The sequence below is a fragment of the Malurus melanocephalus genome, unplaced genomic scaffold, assembly GCF_030028575.1.
Source record: "Malurus melanocephalus ecotype Western Australia unplaced genomic scaffold, MMel_1.1 scaffold_287, whole genome shotgun sequence".
Lineage (NCBI taxonomy): Eukaryota > Metazoa > Chordata > Aves > Passeriformes > Maluridae > Malurus > Malurus melanocephalus.
Window position 1 is genome coordinate 92,422 of NW_026623519.1, and position 14,319 is coordinate 106,740.

The window sequence follows — 14,319 nt, forward strand, 5'->3', positions numbered from 1 at the left end:
CATCAGCTCTTACCAGGGACCTGGCAGTGCTCAGYTGCATCTCCCATCCAGAAGCCCTTGAGGAGCCAGCCAGGCTCTCTGGAACATCCTCACCTGAGCCTCTTCCTCTGGGAGGTAGGGAGGAGATGCCCTGCTTAGGCACCTCTGCCTCTCATCCGTGGATCCTTCTAGAATGTAGTTAAGGTACAATTCCCACTGAGCTTTACAGTAGCTGGGGCAGGTCACCACTCACTCCTCAGCCCTTCAGCCCTTTGTGAGGAGCACCAGCAGCGTCAGGTGCCTCAGGGGGCTGGGCTGCAGGCTGGCACAGGGGACAAGCCCTGGGCTTGCCATCAGACACCCTTTGGGAGCCTGAGCTGTTTCATYATTTCTCATTAATGGAAAGCCTTGGACAAGCTTTGGGACACTGCAGATGGACCCAGCATAGCCAGCACTCTGCTGCCAGCCATCACTGCTGCCTGTGGTGCCCTGTGGGCCCCTGCTACAGAGTTCTTTTCATCTCATAGAATTCTAAAGGACAGAAAAGCCCTCTCAGATCATCTAGTGCAACCATTCCTCCAGCACTGCCAAGGCCTCCACTAACCCATGTCCCCAAATGCTACATCCATTCAGCTTTTCATGTCACCAGGGATGGTGACCCCACCACTCCCCTGGGCAGCCTGTGCCTGTGCCTGACCACCCTTTTGCTGAAGAAATAGTTCCCAATCTCCAATTTAAACCTTCCTCTGGCACAAGTTAAGGCCATTTCCTCTCCTCCTGTCCTTTGTTCCCGGGGAGCAGAGCCCCACCCTCACCTGGCTGCACCTTCCTGTCACAGAGAGTTGTAGAGAGCGAGAAGGTGCCCCCTGAGCCTCCTTTGCTCCAGGCTGAGCCCTCACAGCTYCCTCAGCTGCTCCTGGTGCTCSAGCCCCTTCCYCAGCTCCGTCCTCTTCGCTGGACACACTCCAGCCTCTCAATGTCCTTCTTGCCRTGAGAGGCCCAGAATTGGACAGAGGGTTCAAGGAGTGACCGACCTGAGCAGTGCCCAGCACAAGGGACAGGCACTACCCTGGTACTTCTGGCCACACCCTGGCTGGTACAAGCCAGGTAATACTGGTCTCTTGCTCACCTGGGGACACTGGTGGGGGGATCCTGCACGCCCCAACTGTGGTGCGATGACTTTGTCAGCTCCATAGTGCTGGGTTTCCACCGGGGCTTCTGCTTTGCTCAGTGGTACAGGCACTGATCCTGTAAGTTACTGGGAGCTTCCTACATCCAGCTGACGTCCTCTGGTCCTCCTACACAGAGGGACTGGATGGTGGTTACTGCTCCAAAAACTGCCTGCTGGGTTTCTCCGATTCATGTCAAGTTAGCACAAAATGATCAAAGCAGCCAGTCAAAACTCCTTCCTTTTCCATGCAGATCATTGGTGGCAGAGATTTTGATCCCTTTGAAGGGAAGAGCTAATTAACAACTCACTGAATTGAGTATAAGGTGCAGCATATGTACTGACTTTTTGCTGTTTTCGGGACTGTCATGAAGATTACTCATCCTGAGGAAATAATCGTTTCCATAGCAACTGATGTACTTGGTAGGGGAAGAATTGGAGACACAAATAACAAAGGCCAAATCTATAATGCAAAGAGGCAGATGCAAACACAATAAACCCCGGGCTGCAGTGGGATGCTGTGAGGGGGATCCCAGRAGCACAGGAGGGTGGGAAGCACTTGCACAGGGTGAAGGGCTGCAGGGCTTGGTGCGAGCATCTGTTCCAGGGAGTTCAGGTGGTTGCTAGTGCAGGATTTCTTGCTCAGCAACTGCCACAAGCCTCCTTAAAAGAGATTTTTGAGCTGGTCCAGGATGTGCAGAAAGTGCACAGTTTAGAACATAAGCAGGAATTGAATCTTGCCTTCACCTCTGCTCTGAGATCACTGACTTATCRAGGCGAGTGATCCACCAGGCTTTTGCCTTATCCCGGCTGCGCGTCCTGTTTTATAGCCCTGAAGTTCAGTGATCCCATACACAAGAGCAAGCTGCCTCCACSTGCCAGCAGCAGCTCCCTGTTGGCTCTTGGGTACAGGGACTGCCGAGGAATGTGCCTGGAGCAGGCTGGCCRAAGCCCAGGCACCCAGCTCATAGCCCCTGGGCAGAGCTGCAGGCTCCCAACACTTCACATTCCAACCTTCTGGAGCCTCTTAACCACAGGCACTGGCAAACTGGTTGGGTGAGCGCTGACCTGGATATATTCATGCTCTGTCAGTGTAAGAGGGGGATGCTTTGACCTCTAAGGTGTTCATAACCCTGCAACAACCTATTTTACAGCCACTGCTTGAGAAGTCCTTACCTTTTCTACTATGTTTCTGTCTTTATATTTGAGACCAGAGTAAATTTGGTGGGGGACAGGGCTTACCAGTGCAATGGTCCAGCACAAACCCAGGTTCCCAGCTCAGCAGAAGCCTGGTTTGCTCCATGGCTTGGTCCCAGTGTGTCACTACGRAGCATCAGAGCAAGCGAGAGCTGGGCAGGTGCAGCCCTGTGGTACAAATGCTGCACCAGGCCCAGGATGATCAGGCCCAGTTTCCAAAGCTCCCAGCATCGYCCAGTGTCTCCCTGGTAAGAGTTCTGGGCCAGCCTGATGCCAAAGTGTCCAGGGTTCATGGAATCACAGAATCATTTGGGTTGGAGGGACTTTAAAGCTCATGTTCTTACAACTCCCCCTGCCACAGACAGGGACAACTTCCACTGTCCCAGGTGGCTCTAAATCCCATCCAGYCTGGCCTTGGACACTTCCAGGGATGGGGCTCATCAGGTTCCTGATGGTTTGGCTTGAATAAGGTCAAACAAGAGGCCTACACACATTAACTGAGGCTGATCCCAGGTGCCATGGGTGCTGGAATCCATCAGCATCCCAWGGCCAATGTAACCAGTGCCCATAACCATGAAATACTCCAGCTCTACCACTCCCACATCTGAAGCCTTTGGAACCCAGAGCTTCTCCCAAGCTTTCTGCATGAGGGTCAAATGGAACATAGCAAAGACTTTATTTGACTTGTTTAATAAATCAGACAGGTCTGAGCTGCTCCCGAGCTCCGCAGTCATGGTTGCAGGTGTGTTCATGGTGAGCACAAATGCTACRGGTTCTGGGGGCTGAAGGAATTGGAACTGTTCAGCCTGAACAAGAGGAGGGTCCATGGAGGCCTCAGAGCCTCTTCCARGGCCTAAAGGGGCTCCAGGAGAGCTGGAGAGGGACTGGGGACAGGGTCCGTGWCGTGGGTTTGAACCTGTTTTTTTCCCTATCCGAGTCACAGCACCAAAAATCTCRTGGTTTGGACTGTGCCAAAAGCCAAAAGCACCCACGATGTTCCCTCCACCCCACCGGAGAGGGCAGAAGGGAGAGCAAAAGCCCAATTAACACAAAAATTTATGGCTTTCAGATAACATAATTGAGAGAAAGATACATATATGCTCCAGAAACTAGTAAGACAGGCTGAATAACTTAAGTTGCAAAAKAGATTTATTACTAAAAACTACTAAGAATACTAYCGCACCGGGGAGGGGAACAAAGATAGGGAAAAATTTACAAGGAGAAGAAAAATAAAAACGGACATTTTAAGACACCTGTTATTCTTTCTAGGGTCTCATCTCTTTTTCAGGTTGTCCCTCTCCACCCCCCATTGTCTTTCCCGCACACACAAGGGGCAGGAATGGAAGTCTAACATAGATCAGACTACTCATTACGGTTGTTATCCAGCATCATAGGAGAAGCTCCAAGCTGTGGAAAGTCTTTTCCCAAGAAATAGTCAATGTATAACTGCTGATGGCAATGGATTCTTTTCTTTTCGTCATGGGAGAAAGGAAAGGATGTTCTCCAAGGCCAAACTGTGTTATTTCGGTGGCGTAAGGCCACTAYCACAAATCTCCTGGCAGAACACAGYTTCTTCTAAGCATCCACTTATTTCAAACGTGGAGCAGGTGCACCTCTTCCTCCCCGCAGAACAYGATTTCTTCTTAGCATCAACTCGCTTCAAACCTCGTGGAGKAGCCAAGCCTCTTCCCCCTTTTTGGCTCCTGATCAGTTCAGTCCAATCTCAAAGGCCAGGTTTTTTCCTSAGAGCAAGGTCKCTCTCCTTTTCTATAYAGGTCTYTCATTGTAGCAATAGTCCTTTCAAGAACAGCTTGTTTTTCTCCATGTTCGAGAACCACAGCACAGCACAATACTTGTCTTCTCCTTACTGTGATCTTGGGTCTCCATTTTTTTTCTTACATCTCCTCACCCTCCTGCTCTGCTTTTCCCCAGTGCATGATACTAAAACTAAATACTAACAACCTAAAAACTGCATGGCGGCCACCCCCATCTTGTTTTGAATTCTTCTCAAGTACAAGATAATACATCATCACAGAAGTGTAACCAACCTGTGCAATTGGCCCAGGCCTGATGRGCAGCCTGTCCATCAACCTCAGAGCCAATGATGGATTGGTTCTGAAACACAGGGGGTAGGGCTCCTTTTGCTGGAGAAGAAGGAGAAAGCTTCTAGAACTTCCTCACAGGAGCCATCTTTGTGGTTTCTTGGTCCCATCCCCCTGCCACCAAAAATCGGACCGAGTGAAACCATGACAGTCTGGAGCAACAGGACAARAGACATGGCTTCCCACTGCCAGAGGGCAGGGTTAAGTGGGATATTGGGAAGGAATTGTTCCCTATGAGGGTGGGGAGGCCCTGGCACAGGGTGCCCCACCCCTGGCAGTGCCCGAGGCCTGGTTAGATGGAGCTTGAAATGGCCTGGTCTCATGGAAGGAGTCCCTGCCCATGGCAGGGGGCTGGAGTGATCTRTAACTTTTCTTCCAACCTGAACCATTCTGGSATTCCGTGATTCTTCCGTGAATCTTCTGTGATTCTTGGAAGGTGCCTTCAGCCCAGCAGTCACAGTGCTGCCTGGAACATGTGGGAAGCTTGGCAGCAGGGATGGCTGAGGAAAGAGATGAGGAAGGACATGTTCTGGTGAACAAAAATGCGTGAACAAGAAGGATTTGATACTAGCAATTCCCTCCTGGGTCTGGCTCCTGAGCTCCATGAGCGGTGGATAAATGCTCCTGCCAGGTGTCAGACAGACCCTGAGGTTCTGGGGTTGTGACAGCCTCTGTGCTCTTGCTGCCAGTCTCTCCCCTGTCAGAGCCATCCTGTATAGCTACGAGCTGGCAAGGAGGATTCCATCCCTTGTTCCTTGGTCTTCTCTCTGAAGAAAAGTGGCTACAGCAGTGGTGGCACTGGAGCTGTGGCTCTCTTGGCAGCAGCTCCCTCACTGCATCCCCAGCTCCGTGCAGTGTGCAGTKTTACAAAACACATCTCCTGTCTGCTCGAGTGCCTCTGACTCCTGCAAATATCCCTGAGGTCTCTCACATAGGCCAGGGCTGCTTTGCTGAGGCAGAAGAACACTTCCAAGGAATAAGAGAAATAGCATCRCTGCTGCCCAAGGTAAACCCGAATCCTGGTGTTTGGGGCAGCAGGAAGGAGGGGCAGATTAGGATGGGGGAGTCTTAGTGGTGACCCCATGCCAGAACCCTGAGCTGCACCACCCTCTCTGTCCAAGCTCTGTCGGCTCCTCTGGCCCCCCAAGTTCCCTCACAGCCCCACTCCCAACTTACCTGACCTTTGGGATTCTGGCTCTCCTGAGTCCCAGGCTCTCTGCCACAGCTGGACCAGGCTTCCTCTGAAAAGGATCTCCACATGAATGCTGTGCCCCAACAGCCAGGGACACAAGGCTGTTCCATTTCCATCTCCCACCTGGGAGAAGTGCAGCCAGCAGTGAKCCTCCAGCAGAGGTGCTGAGTTGTACCCAGAGTGTCAGAGGGACTCAGAGAGGACTGACCACAGCCTGGCTGCTGGATGCTGTTTTCCTCACTTCTATTTTAACTGGATGCATTTCTTTCCTCTGTAGAAAAAACCTCTTCAAGGGAAAACCAGACATTCTCATGGGCACCCTCCTGCCTCCCAGCATTTCACTTTCCCTTGAGATCATCTCAGGTGTGATTCTCCCGTGTCCAGAGCCACAGAACAAACCTGGAAGCAAGGGGAGAGGTGACTGAGAGAGAGAGCTCRATTACTTCATGGGCTTATCTTGGTCATCCTTCTACAGGTCCTTTGTGTAGAGCATCTGCCTCCTGCTGAGRACTGAAGGCAAATACATGCATGAGGCTTTGGGAGATCGTTCAGATATGATTGCCCTCAAATCTTTCTTATTTTTGGCCACCTCAGAGGTATCTGGACATAGCCAGACAGGTCAGGATTTCCAAAAGCTGTCACTGACTGAAAGGGGAGTCTGGCACTGGCACAGGCTGCCCAGGGCAGTGGTGGAGTCACCATCCTGCAAGTGTTCCAAATGTATGTGGATGTGGTGCTTGCGTACGTGGCTTAGTAGTGGTCTGGGYAGTGCTGGGTTAATGGTTGGACTCGACTGTCTTAAAGGTCGTTTCCATCCTTAATGATTCTGTGATTCTCTGCACAAAGGGGTTTTAGCTTATTGGACTGTCCAGCTGGGCAGTTAGTGATTGGAACTTTCCTTTAGGAATCAAACACACCTGCTGGTGGGACAGGCTGATGCTGGGCCCTCCACTGGTGGCACTGGAGTGACATCCAACCCTGCCCCCGTATGGGGCTTGGGTGTGTCAGCAGGCACAGGGACCTTCCTGGCCTCCTGATGGACACAGCCCATGGAAGGGCATCCCCTGGTGCTGCTGGCTGTGCTTGCCAGCAGGTTGCAAACCAGGGATTTCAAGGTTGGGTAATGCCACTATCCCAGATCTCAGGATGCTGCTTTTAGCACTGAATAATGTTTAATTGCACTCTGGCAAATTTCCTCTCACTATTTTTGATTCTGGGATATCTTCAAGCAATTCCTTTCTTTTAGAAACCAGTGGGGATATGTCTATGAAAAGTTGGGATCATTATGGTTAGAAAAAAACCTGCCTGCAGCAAAGGGTACCTTGGCAGCACTGGAGTCATGTCTGGGCACCTGTGGGGCTTTAGGGCTGGAGCARTGGAATGGGAAATACAGAAAGGCATAGAATGGCATGGGGTTGGGGATGGGGATGGGGAGCATTGTCCTGCTCCAGGGGAACTTTTTACACAGGCAGATAGTGATAGGAAGGAAGGGTTTTAAAGTAAAAGAGGAGAGATTTAGATCAGATGTTAGGAAGAAATTCTTCCYTGTGAGGGTGGKGAGGCCCTGKCACAGGGTGCCCAGAGAAGCTGTGGCTTCCCCTGGATCCCTGGCAGTGTCCAAAGCCAGGCTGGATAGGGCTTGGAGCAGCCTGGGACAGTGGGGAGTTGAGACATAGAAGCCATTGCAGGGGATGGCACTGGATGGTCTGTAATGTCCTTTCAACCCAAATTGTTCTGGGATTCTGGGATTCCAGGATTCTTCACTGGTTGCAGAATGCCAGAATGTTTCTGGGCTCCTGGGCAGAGTCTGTCCCTGGTGGGTAGTGTCTTCAGTGTAGGGAARAACCAGAACTGACACTTTGCTGGTCACCTGGAACACAGAGCTGTGCTGACAAATGCTTGTGACAAAAGGCTTTTGGCTCTTCCATCTCCCAGCGACTCCAAGTGTGACAGTGATGTGGTTGTGCCTAGGCTGCTCTGACCTGCAGCTGTTGCTGTGGGGCTGGTTCACACATAAGCTTGTGGCTGTGTCATTTCCATTTGCTTTGAGTCCCTCCCTCACCAGTCCCTCTAATAAGAAATGAGCTATTGATTCACCCGCAGCATTTCAGAACCACAGGCTCTCCGGGGCTGTGCTGCAGATGGCAATRACAGGATAAAATGCTATGGCTAACGCTGTATCTGGGGCTGACTTGGACCTGAGCAGGGGTTCAGTCCAAAGGCAGGTTCTGTGTGAGCCCTTCATGAGCCAGCTCTTCTGTGCACCTCTGGAGCTGAGGGAGCTGCATCCAGAGCTGCAGTGGAAGAGGCAGCTGAGCCAGAGAGGCTTGTGCAGAGACCCCTCTGCCTGTGTCATGGGCTGTCACACTCCAGAAAGCAAAACTCCTACCCAAGAATGTCCTTTGTGTTCCTGGTGTACCAGTGCCCATCTGTACAAGTGGAATCCAGGCCTGGGGATGACAGGAGCCATCCTGGTACCCGAGTCAAGGACCTCTCTCCTCCACAGGAAGCTCTGCAGRTTAATTACAACAAAGGAAACATTAATTTGCTTGTTTCCACCTTTTCTGACCACTGTCTCCATGCAGGCCTTGGGAGCACAGGACTTGCTTTTCCAGTCAGGACCCTGAGATTTCCCATGTAATCCAATTTCCTCCTCCTGTTTCCCCACCTCCTTTCTGCCCCACTGATTATTCTCAGAACAAAATGACTTTTTCTTTTCCCCACCCTCCTGTCTCAAAGACAGGTCACTCACCTCACCCTGGTGGGCCACTGCACAGCCCCGGCCTTGGGTGGAGCTGAGTGCAGGGCTCAGATTCTCCTTGGGGCTCTCCATTCCTTTGCCCAGACAGGAACCTGCCAGAGCTCCAAAATCATTTGGAAAACATTCTCAGGCACATGGCGGGATTCTTGGGGTGTCCGATGCAGGGCCAGGAGCTGGAATTKATGTGGGTCCTTTCCAGCTCAGGATATTCTGTGAATCTGGCCTTTGCAGACCCTAGAGAGCCTTCAGCATCCCTCCATAGGGAAGCTCTGCCCTCAGGAGACCTTGCATGGTCTCCTTTCCTGCAGAGCATCCAGTTGTGATTCACAGGAGGTGGGAGAGGTGTGTTTTCCCCCGAATGGGGACAGCACTCGAGGGCTGGTGGCCCCACCTGCCAGAGGCCATGATTTTGACCCGTAGGACTCCTCCGGGGTACAGGAAGCTTCAACTSCCCAGGATGCACAGGGTGCTTGGAGTGCCTGAGAAGGGAGGTACTTGAGGAGCAGTCAATTAGCTCACTATAATGAGCCTTAAATACTTTCCCTGTCATCCCCCTCTTATAGCTGCTGCCTTCTTTGTGCTCAGCCCTGCATCCAGGTTTCCATAGGCATTCACTCCTCTCTTTGCTTCTGTGATTACTTATAATTCCTGTTTAAATTCTTCTCATTTTCACAGCGTAATTAGGCAGATGAGCGGCTTTTGTTCTGCAGTCAAAAAGCAATTAGCTGTGCTTTTTGCTTGGTGGTTGTTTTTTAATTAGGACTTTGTTGATGGCTTTTGTCCTAAACACAAAATAAGGGTTGAGGGGTTTATGGGCTGCAGCTGCTGCCCAGAGCAAGAGGGACTCCCTGCCTGCTCCCTGCCTGCTTGGGGAGGTGGCAAGGTGGCGCAGGGGTGTCCCTGTCTTTCACTGCCAGCAGCATAGCTGTGTCCTGGCCATGGAGCTTCAGTCCCAAGGTGTCTGTTCAGGAACAGTGCTGGGCTGAGGCAGCTCCGAGAATCACAGAATATCCTGAGCTGGAAGGGACCCATAGGGATCATCAASTCCCAACTCCTGGACTGCACAGACACCCAAACCATCCCTCCCTGTGCATTCCTGAGAGTGGTGTCCAGTCATTGCTGCAGGTGGTCACTGCTGTTTCCATGCCCCACAGAGAGATGCTCCTGGGGGTCTGTTGTGTACTTCTTTTCCTCTTCCAGAATTGTTYGGGTTGGAAAAGCCTTCTAAGATCATCCAATCCAATCTTTAAACCACTGCTAAGGCCAGCAGTGAACCATGTCCCCAGGTACCACACAGAGATATTTTCTGAACATTTCCAGGGACGGTGACTCTACAGTTTGTTCCAATGCCTGATCACCTTTCAATGAARAAATATTCCCTGATATCCCATCCACCTCCCCCCACAGCAGAACTTGGGGCCATTTCCTCTCCTCATGTCCCTTGTCCCCTSGGAGCAGAGCCCCACCCTCACCTSGCTGCACCTTCYTGTCACAGGGAGTTGTAGAGAGCAAGAAGGTGCCCYCTGAGCCTCCTTTTCTCCAGGCTGAGCCCCCCACASCTCCCTCAGCTGCTCCTTRTCACACCTGAGCTCCAGGAGAAGACCCTGTTTGAGTGAGCCCTCCCAGCTGGCCAAGGTTGAAGTAGCTCAGCAGCTTTCCTTAAAAAACTGGAGCACTCCCCAGGCCCCTCTCTGTTCCTGCAGAGTGGACAGACCCTTCTCCTCAGGGGCTGCTGAATGAGTGTGAGACAAAGACACTGCACCTCTGCTCACTGTGGCTTTTGGGATTGTGTGTAAATCACAGCAMATACCCCTCTGGGTAGAGCCCTCATGAGAAATAGATGTATTTTTAATACGTGATCCCCACCAATTGATGAGGTTAACCCCATTTTCCTCATTGCACCCTTCACCACTCCTCAGACTCTGCCCTGTTAATGGCACTGAGATGTGGTCCCATGTCCCACCCACGGCCAGACAGCCCCGTGACCCCTGTGGGAGGCTGTGCTGGGGGGTGCTGTGATGGGAACCAGGAATCCCAGCTCATTCCACATCCCAGAGCCAGGTCCTGGGCTGCTCCCAGCACCTGGGAACTGCTTTGTGGGGTCAGCACCTATCTCTTCCCATGGAGTGCGATGCTGTGACTGTGCTGCCCAGGCAGAGGTGGGCAGGAGTGGGTGACACCCAAGGGGAAGGTGGCCAGGGGCTGTCCTGGCTGCTGGCCGGTCCCCAGAGCCCCAGGTCCCAGCCTGTCTTCGYTCTGCCCTCCCCACTCCAGGGGGGCCCAGCAGCAGTGGGGGGTGTTTGCAGTGTAGGYGTGGGCATCCACAGAGCGTTTTGGAACTGTTCCCTGAAGTGTTTGSGGGAAAACCAGGGCAGGTGCCCAGCACCCTGTCCAGGGATGGCAGTGGGTGCCGAGGGYTCCACCCCACCGCTGGCCCACTCACCCTGCCCACAGCTGCTCTCACACCACAGCGGATGCTGAGAGCCAATTTTTGTTTCCCCAAGGCAGCCRGATGATGGGAGCTGTTTCACCTGCCAACATCAGCACGATCCTGCTGCTAATCCTGCCCTCCCCGGGGCTGCTGGCAGCAGCTGAATGTTCCCTCCCCAGAGTACTGTCAGCACTGTTGGGGGCACACAAAACCCGAGGTGTCACATCGACATTGATTTATTTCTTCACTCTGAATTCTAAGCAAGGTGGTCTGGGGGCTGATTCTGCAGGAAGATGCATGTTAATGCCGTGTTTAGATCCTGTCGGGGCAGCCTGGCAGGTGTCGGGTGGGCAGGACATGCAGCCACAGCATTCCTGGTGCCACCTGATGAGATGTGACAATCAGCCCTGGGCTCCGGGGTCTTGGCCACTGGAGGGAGAGAGGTGACAGCCAAGGATGCTTCCATGCCAAAMCATCCTGCCCTCTGGCTCTTCTATTTCTTGCTCTTTTTTGCCACATGTCAGATGTCTCAGACAATGGCCATGACCATCAGTTGAACATTCGGCTCAGTGCTGTGAGCAGCAGGTACTTCCCAATGGAGATGATTTGCACGGAATGACACAAAGCTCCATCTGCAGAGCGGCTGTCCTGGAGAATAATGACATCTTGGGATGTGGGAGCCAGGACAAAGCCAACTCCCAGCTTGCAATCCCCTGGAAGCCACTCAATAGCACTGGAGCAGGGTATAAGGGGGCAGGCCTGTGTACCAGCCCTCTCCCTGCAGCCCAGGCATTATCCCAGATGCATTATTTAACAAAAGGTGTTGGTCCAGCTTCTTGCATTGGCTGAAAGCAAAATCACCATTCGAAGCATCTCCTTTGGAACCTAAAATTATCTACACATCATATTTCTTCTCCAGTGGTGCCAGCATTACATTTTATCAAATTCTGAGTCAGACATCAGGAGAAAGAGTGAAAATGTAATTGGCTCAAATATAGAATCAAGGAATCATTTAGTTTGGAAAGATTTCTAAGACAATCAAGTCCTACCATTCATCCAACCCTGCTGTGTTTGCCACTAAACCATGTCTCCAAGTCCTCATACACACACTTTTTGACCACTTCCAGCATTTGGTGAACATTTCCAGGGATGGTAAAACATTCTTTTAATAATCAGGGATATGAAACAATTTAGAAAAGGATCACAGTGTCAGGCTAGTTTTCTCCTTTTTGCTGTCTCTAAGACACTCAGGAGCTAAGGTTTGCAATGTGGAGCTATAGATTTTTGCTGTTCMTTTATGTTTTAACAGGCCTGTGGTCACCTGTTGAGGTACCCATGGTCATCCTGTGCCCAGTGGAGCCCTGGCTGTTGCTGCTGTGTCCAGCTGAGGCTGTGTGAGGGAGCCCCTCGTTCCCTGTTCCTGACACATGCCCTGAATGAGCCACGAGCCCTCAGCATCTTACTGGCAAACAAAGAGAAACAAACCTGCCCGTTCCTTGGTGCTGCTGAAAACAGGGTGAGACTGTCCCCTTGTCCCCTCAGTCCCTGGGTGCTGGAGCAGTGGGTGCCAGTGGTGCTGGCTGTGCKGGGGATGGGACATGGCAGAGGTGCTCCTTCCCCTGAGGCAGGGCCAGGGTAGCTGATTCCTCATGCCCAGCATCCTCTCATGGACACCTCTGCCCTTCCACCCTGCAGTACCCCCCTTGKACGGAGCCCCCCAGACCTCTGCCCCTCCTCTGGCGGACGTGGCAGGGCTCACTGGGACCTCACTAAAGTCCAAACTTGATTCTTCATTTGTGTGAAGACGTGAAGGAAATGACAGTGCCACTGTCTTTTCCAGAGCTGGCTGCTGGCCATGAGGTGTGACAGCTTCTGTGGCTGTCACTGCTGCCACTGCTGTCGCTGCTGCTGTTGTGGTTGTCACTGCTGCCACTGCTGCTGCTGCCAAGCAACGTCCACTCTAACATCCCTTTGCCTCCAGCCATTGTCCCATGTGATCAGTGACAAAACCCGAAGGAACAGCTGCAGGTGGGCAAGGGCAGGCTCAGGCTGGAGAGCAGGGAAAAGTACTTCTGTCCCCAGAGRGTGCTGGGCAYTGCYCAGGCTCCCCAGGGAATGGTCCTGGCCCCGAGGCTGCCAGAGCTCCAGSAGCGTTTGGATAGTACTGCCAGGGATGCACAGGGTGGGCTTGTTGGGGGGTCTGTGCAGGGCTGGGTACTGCACTCAAAGATTCTTGTGGGTCCCTTCTAGCCCAGGACATTCCACAATCTGTGATCTCCTCTCACCATTCCCCCCATGAACTGGAGACCCTTTCCTCTGGTGTTTCTCATATTGCAATGAGACTGAAAGATCCCTCCCATGCTGTGCAGAGAGAAATGGTTGATTTGGGAAAAATTTTAGGAAAAACAAAGGAGTGGCACAGCTGCAGGGAGTGCAGTTCCCYCTCACTCAGGGCACAGGAGACCCCCGAACCACCTTGGGCTGAGATAGCCTAGGTCACACAGGGACAATGAATACCTTCCTCCATATTTCTCTGGAAGCTGTTTCACTGAAATCAGATTTTATGAATTGTCCACGTCAGTGACTTCTGCTTTTGAGAAAAGTTCTTTAAAAATCCTTCCTTTCAAGCACATTTTTATTCCAAGAGCATATTTTGTATTGTGAATTACATAATGATGTAACATTTTAAAGTATCAAAAGAAAATGTACCAACTTTTTTAGGAGACACAATTCCAAAAGGATTTTTTGGGATGAAAATATGAATGTGCCTTTTTTTTCCCCCTTTTACCCGCATGCCTTTGGAAGAATTTTAAAATGTCAGAATTTTCTGGAAAATGGTCGTCCTACTTCCCTCCCTCCTGGGGCTCCAAGTGGAAAATGTCTGGGCTTTTCCTTGTATGCTGCCTGTGACAGATCCCCGTGCACAGGCTGGGTATTGTCCTGTTTATCCTGCCTGGGTGACTATTCCCTCCCTTTGGGTAATTTCCCCAAAGCTCTTGGCATGTTCTCCGCAGCTTCCGGGCCCCGTGATGAGTGTCCATCCCTGRCCTCTTCCGTCCGTGGTGTCCAAAKGTGGCCGGAGTGGGGCAGTGGCGGTGAGTGCTGGAGAAGCAGCCCTGGCTGTCGGGACAGGTCTCTGCTTCTCGGGAASAGCGTCCAGGCTTTGCCCCTGAGTCCCTGCTGCCTCCCTATGCTGGCCAACAAACCAGCACGGCACTGSTGTTGCATCCCCTCCTCAGCCCTCTGTTCGTGTTTGCATTCCTGCCAAGGGGTGAGATTATCACATCAAAGGGAGCCCAAGCTCCGTCCACGCTCCCGGCGCTGCCTTTGGAAAGGAGCGAGTGACTCCTGCTCTCCCTCCCGCCTGGACACCGTAATTGAAGCCTTCATTAGCAGCTCCCATCCTCCGAACAAAGAGCCCTTCGCCTTTGATGGCGACGGAGGAGCTGGGACATGAGGACCGTGTTTGGGAGTCACAACTCCGGCTGA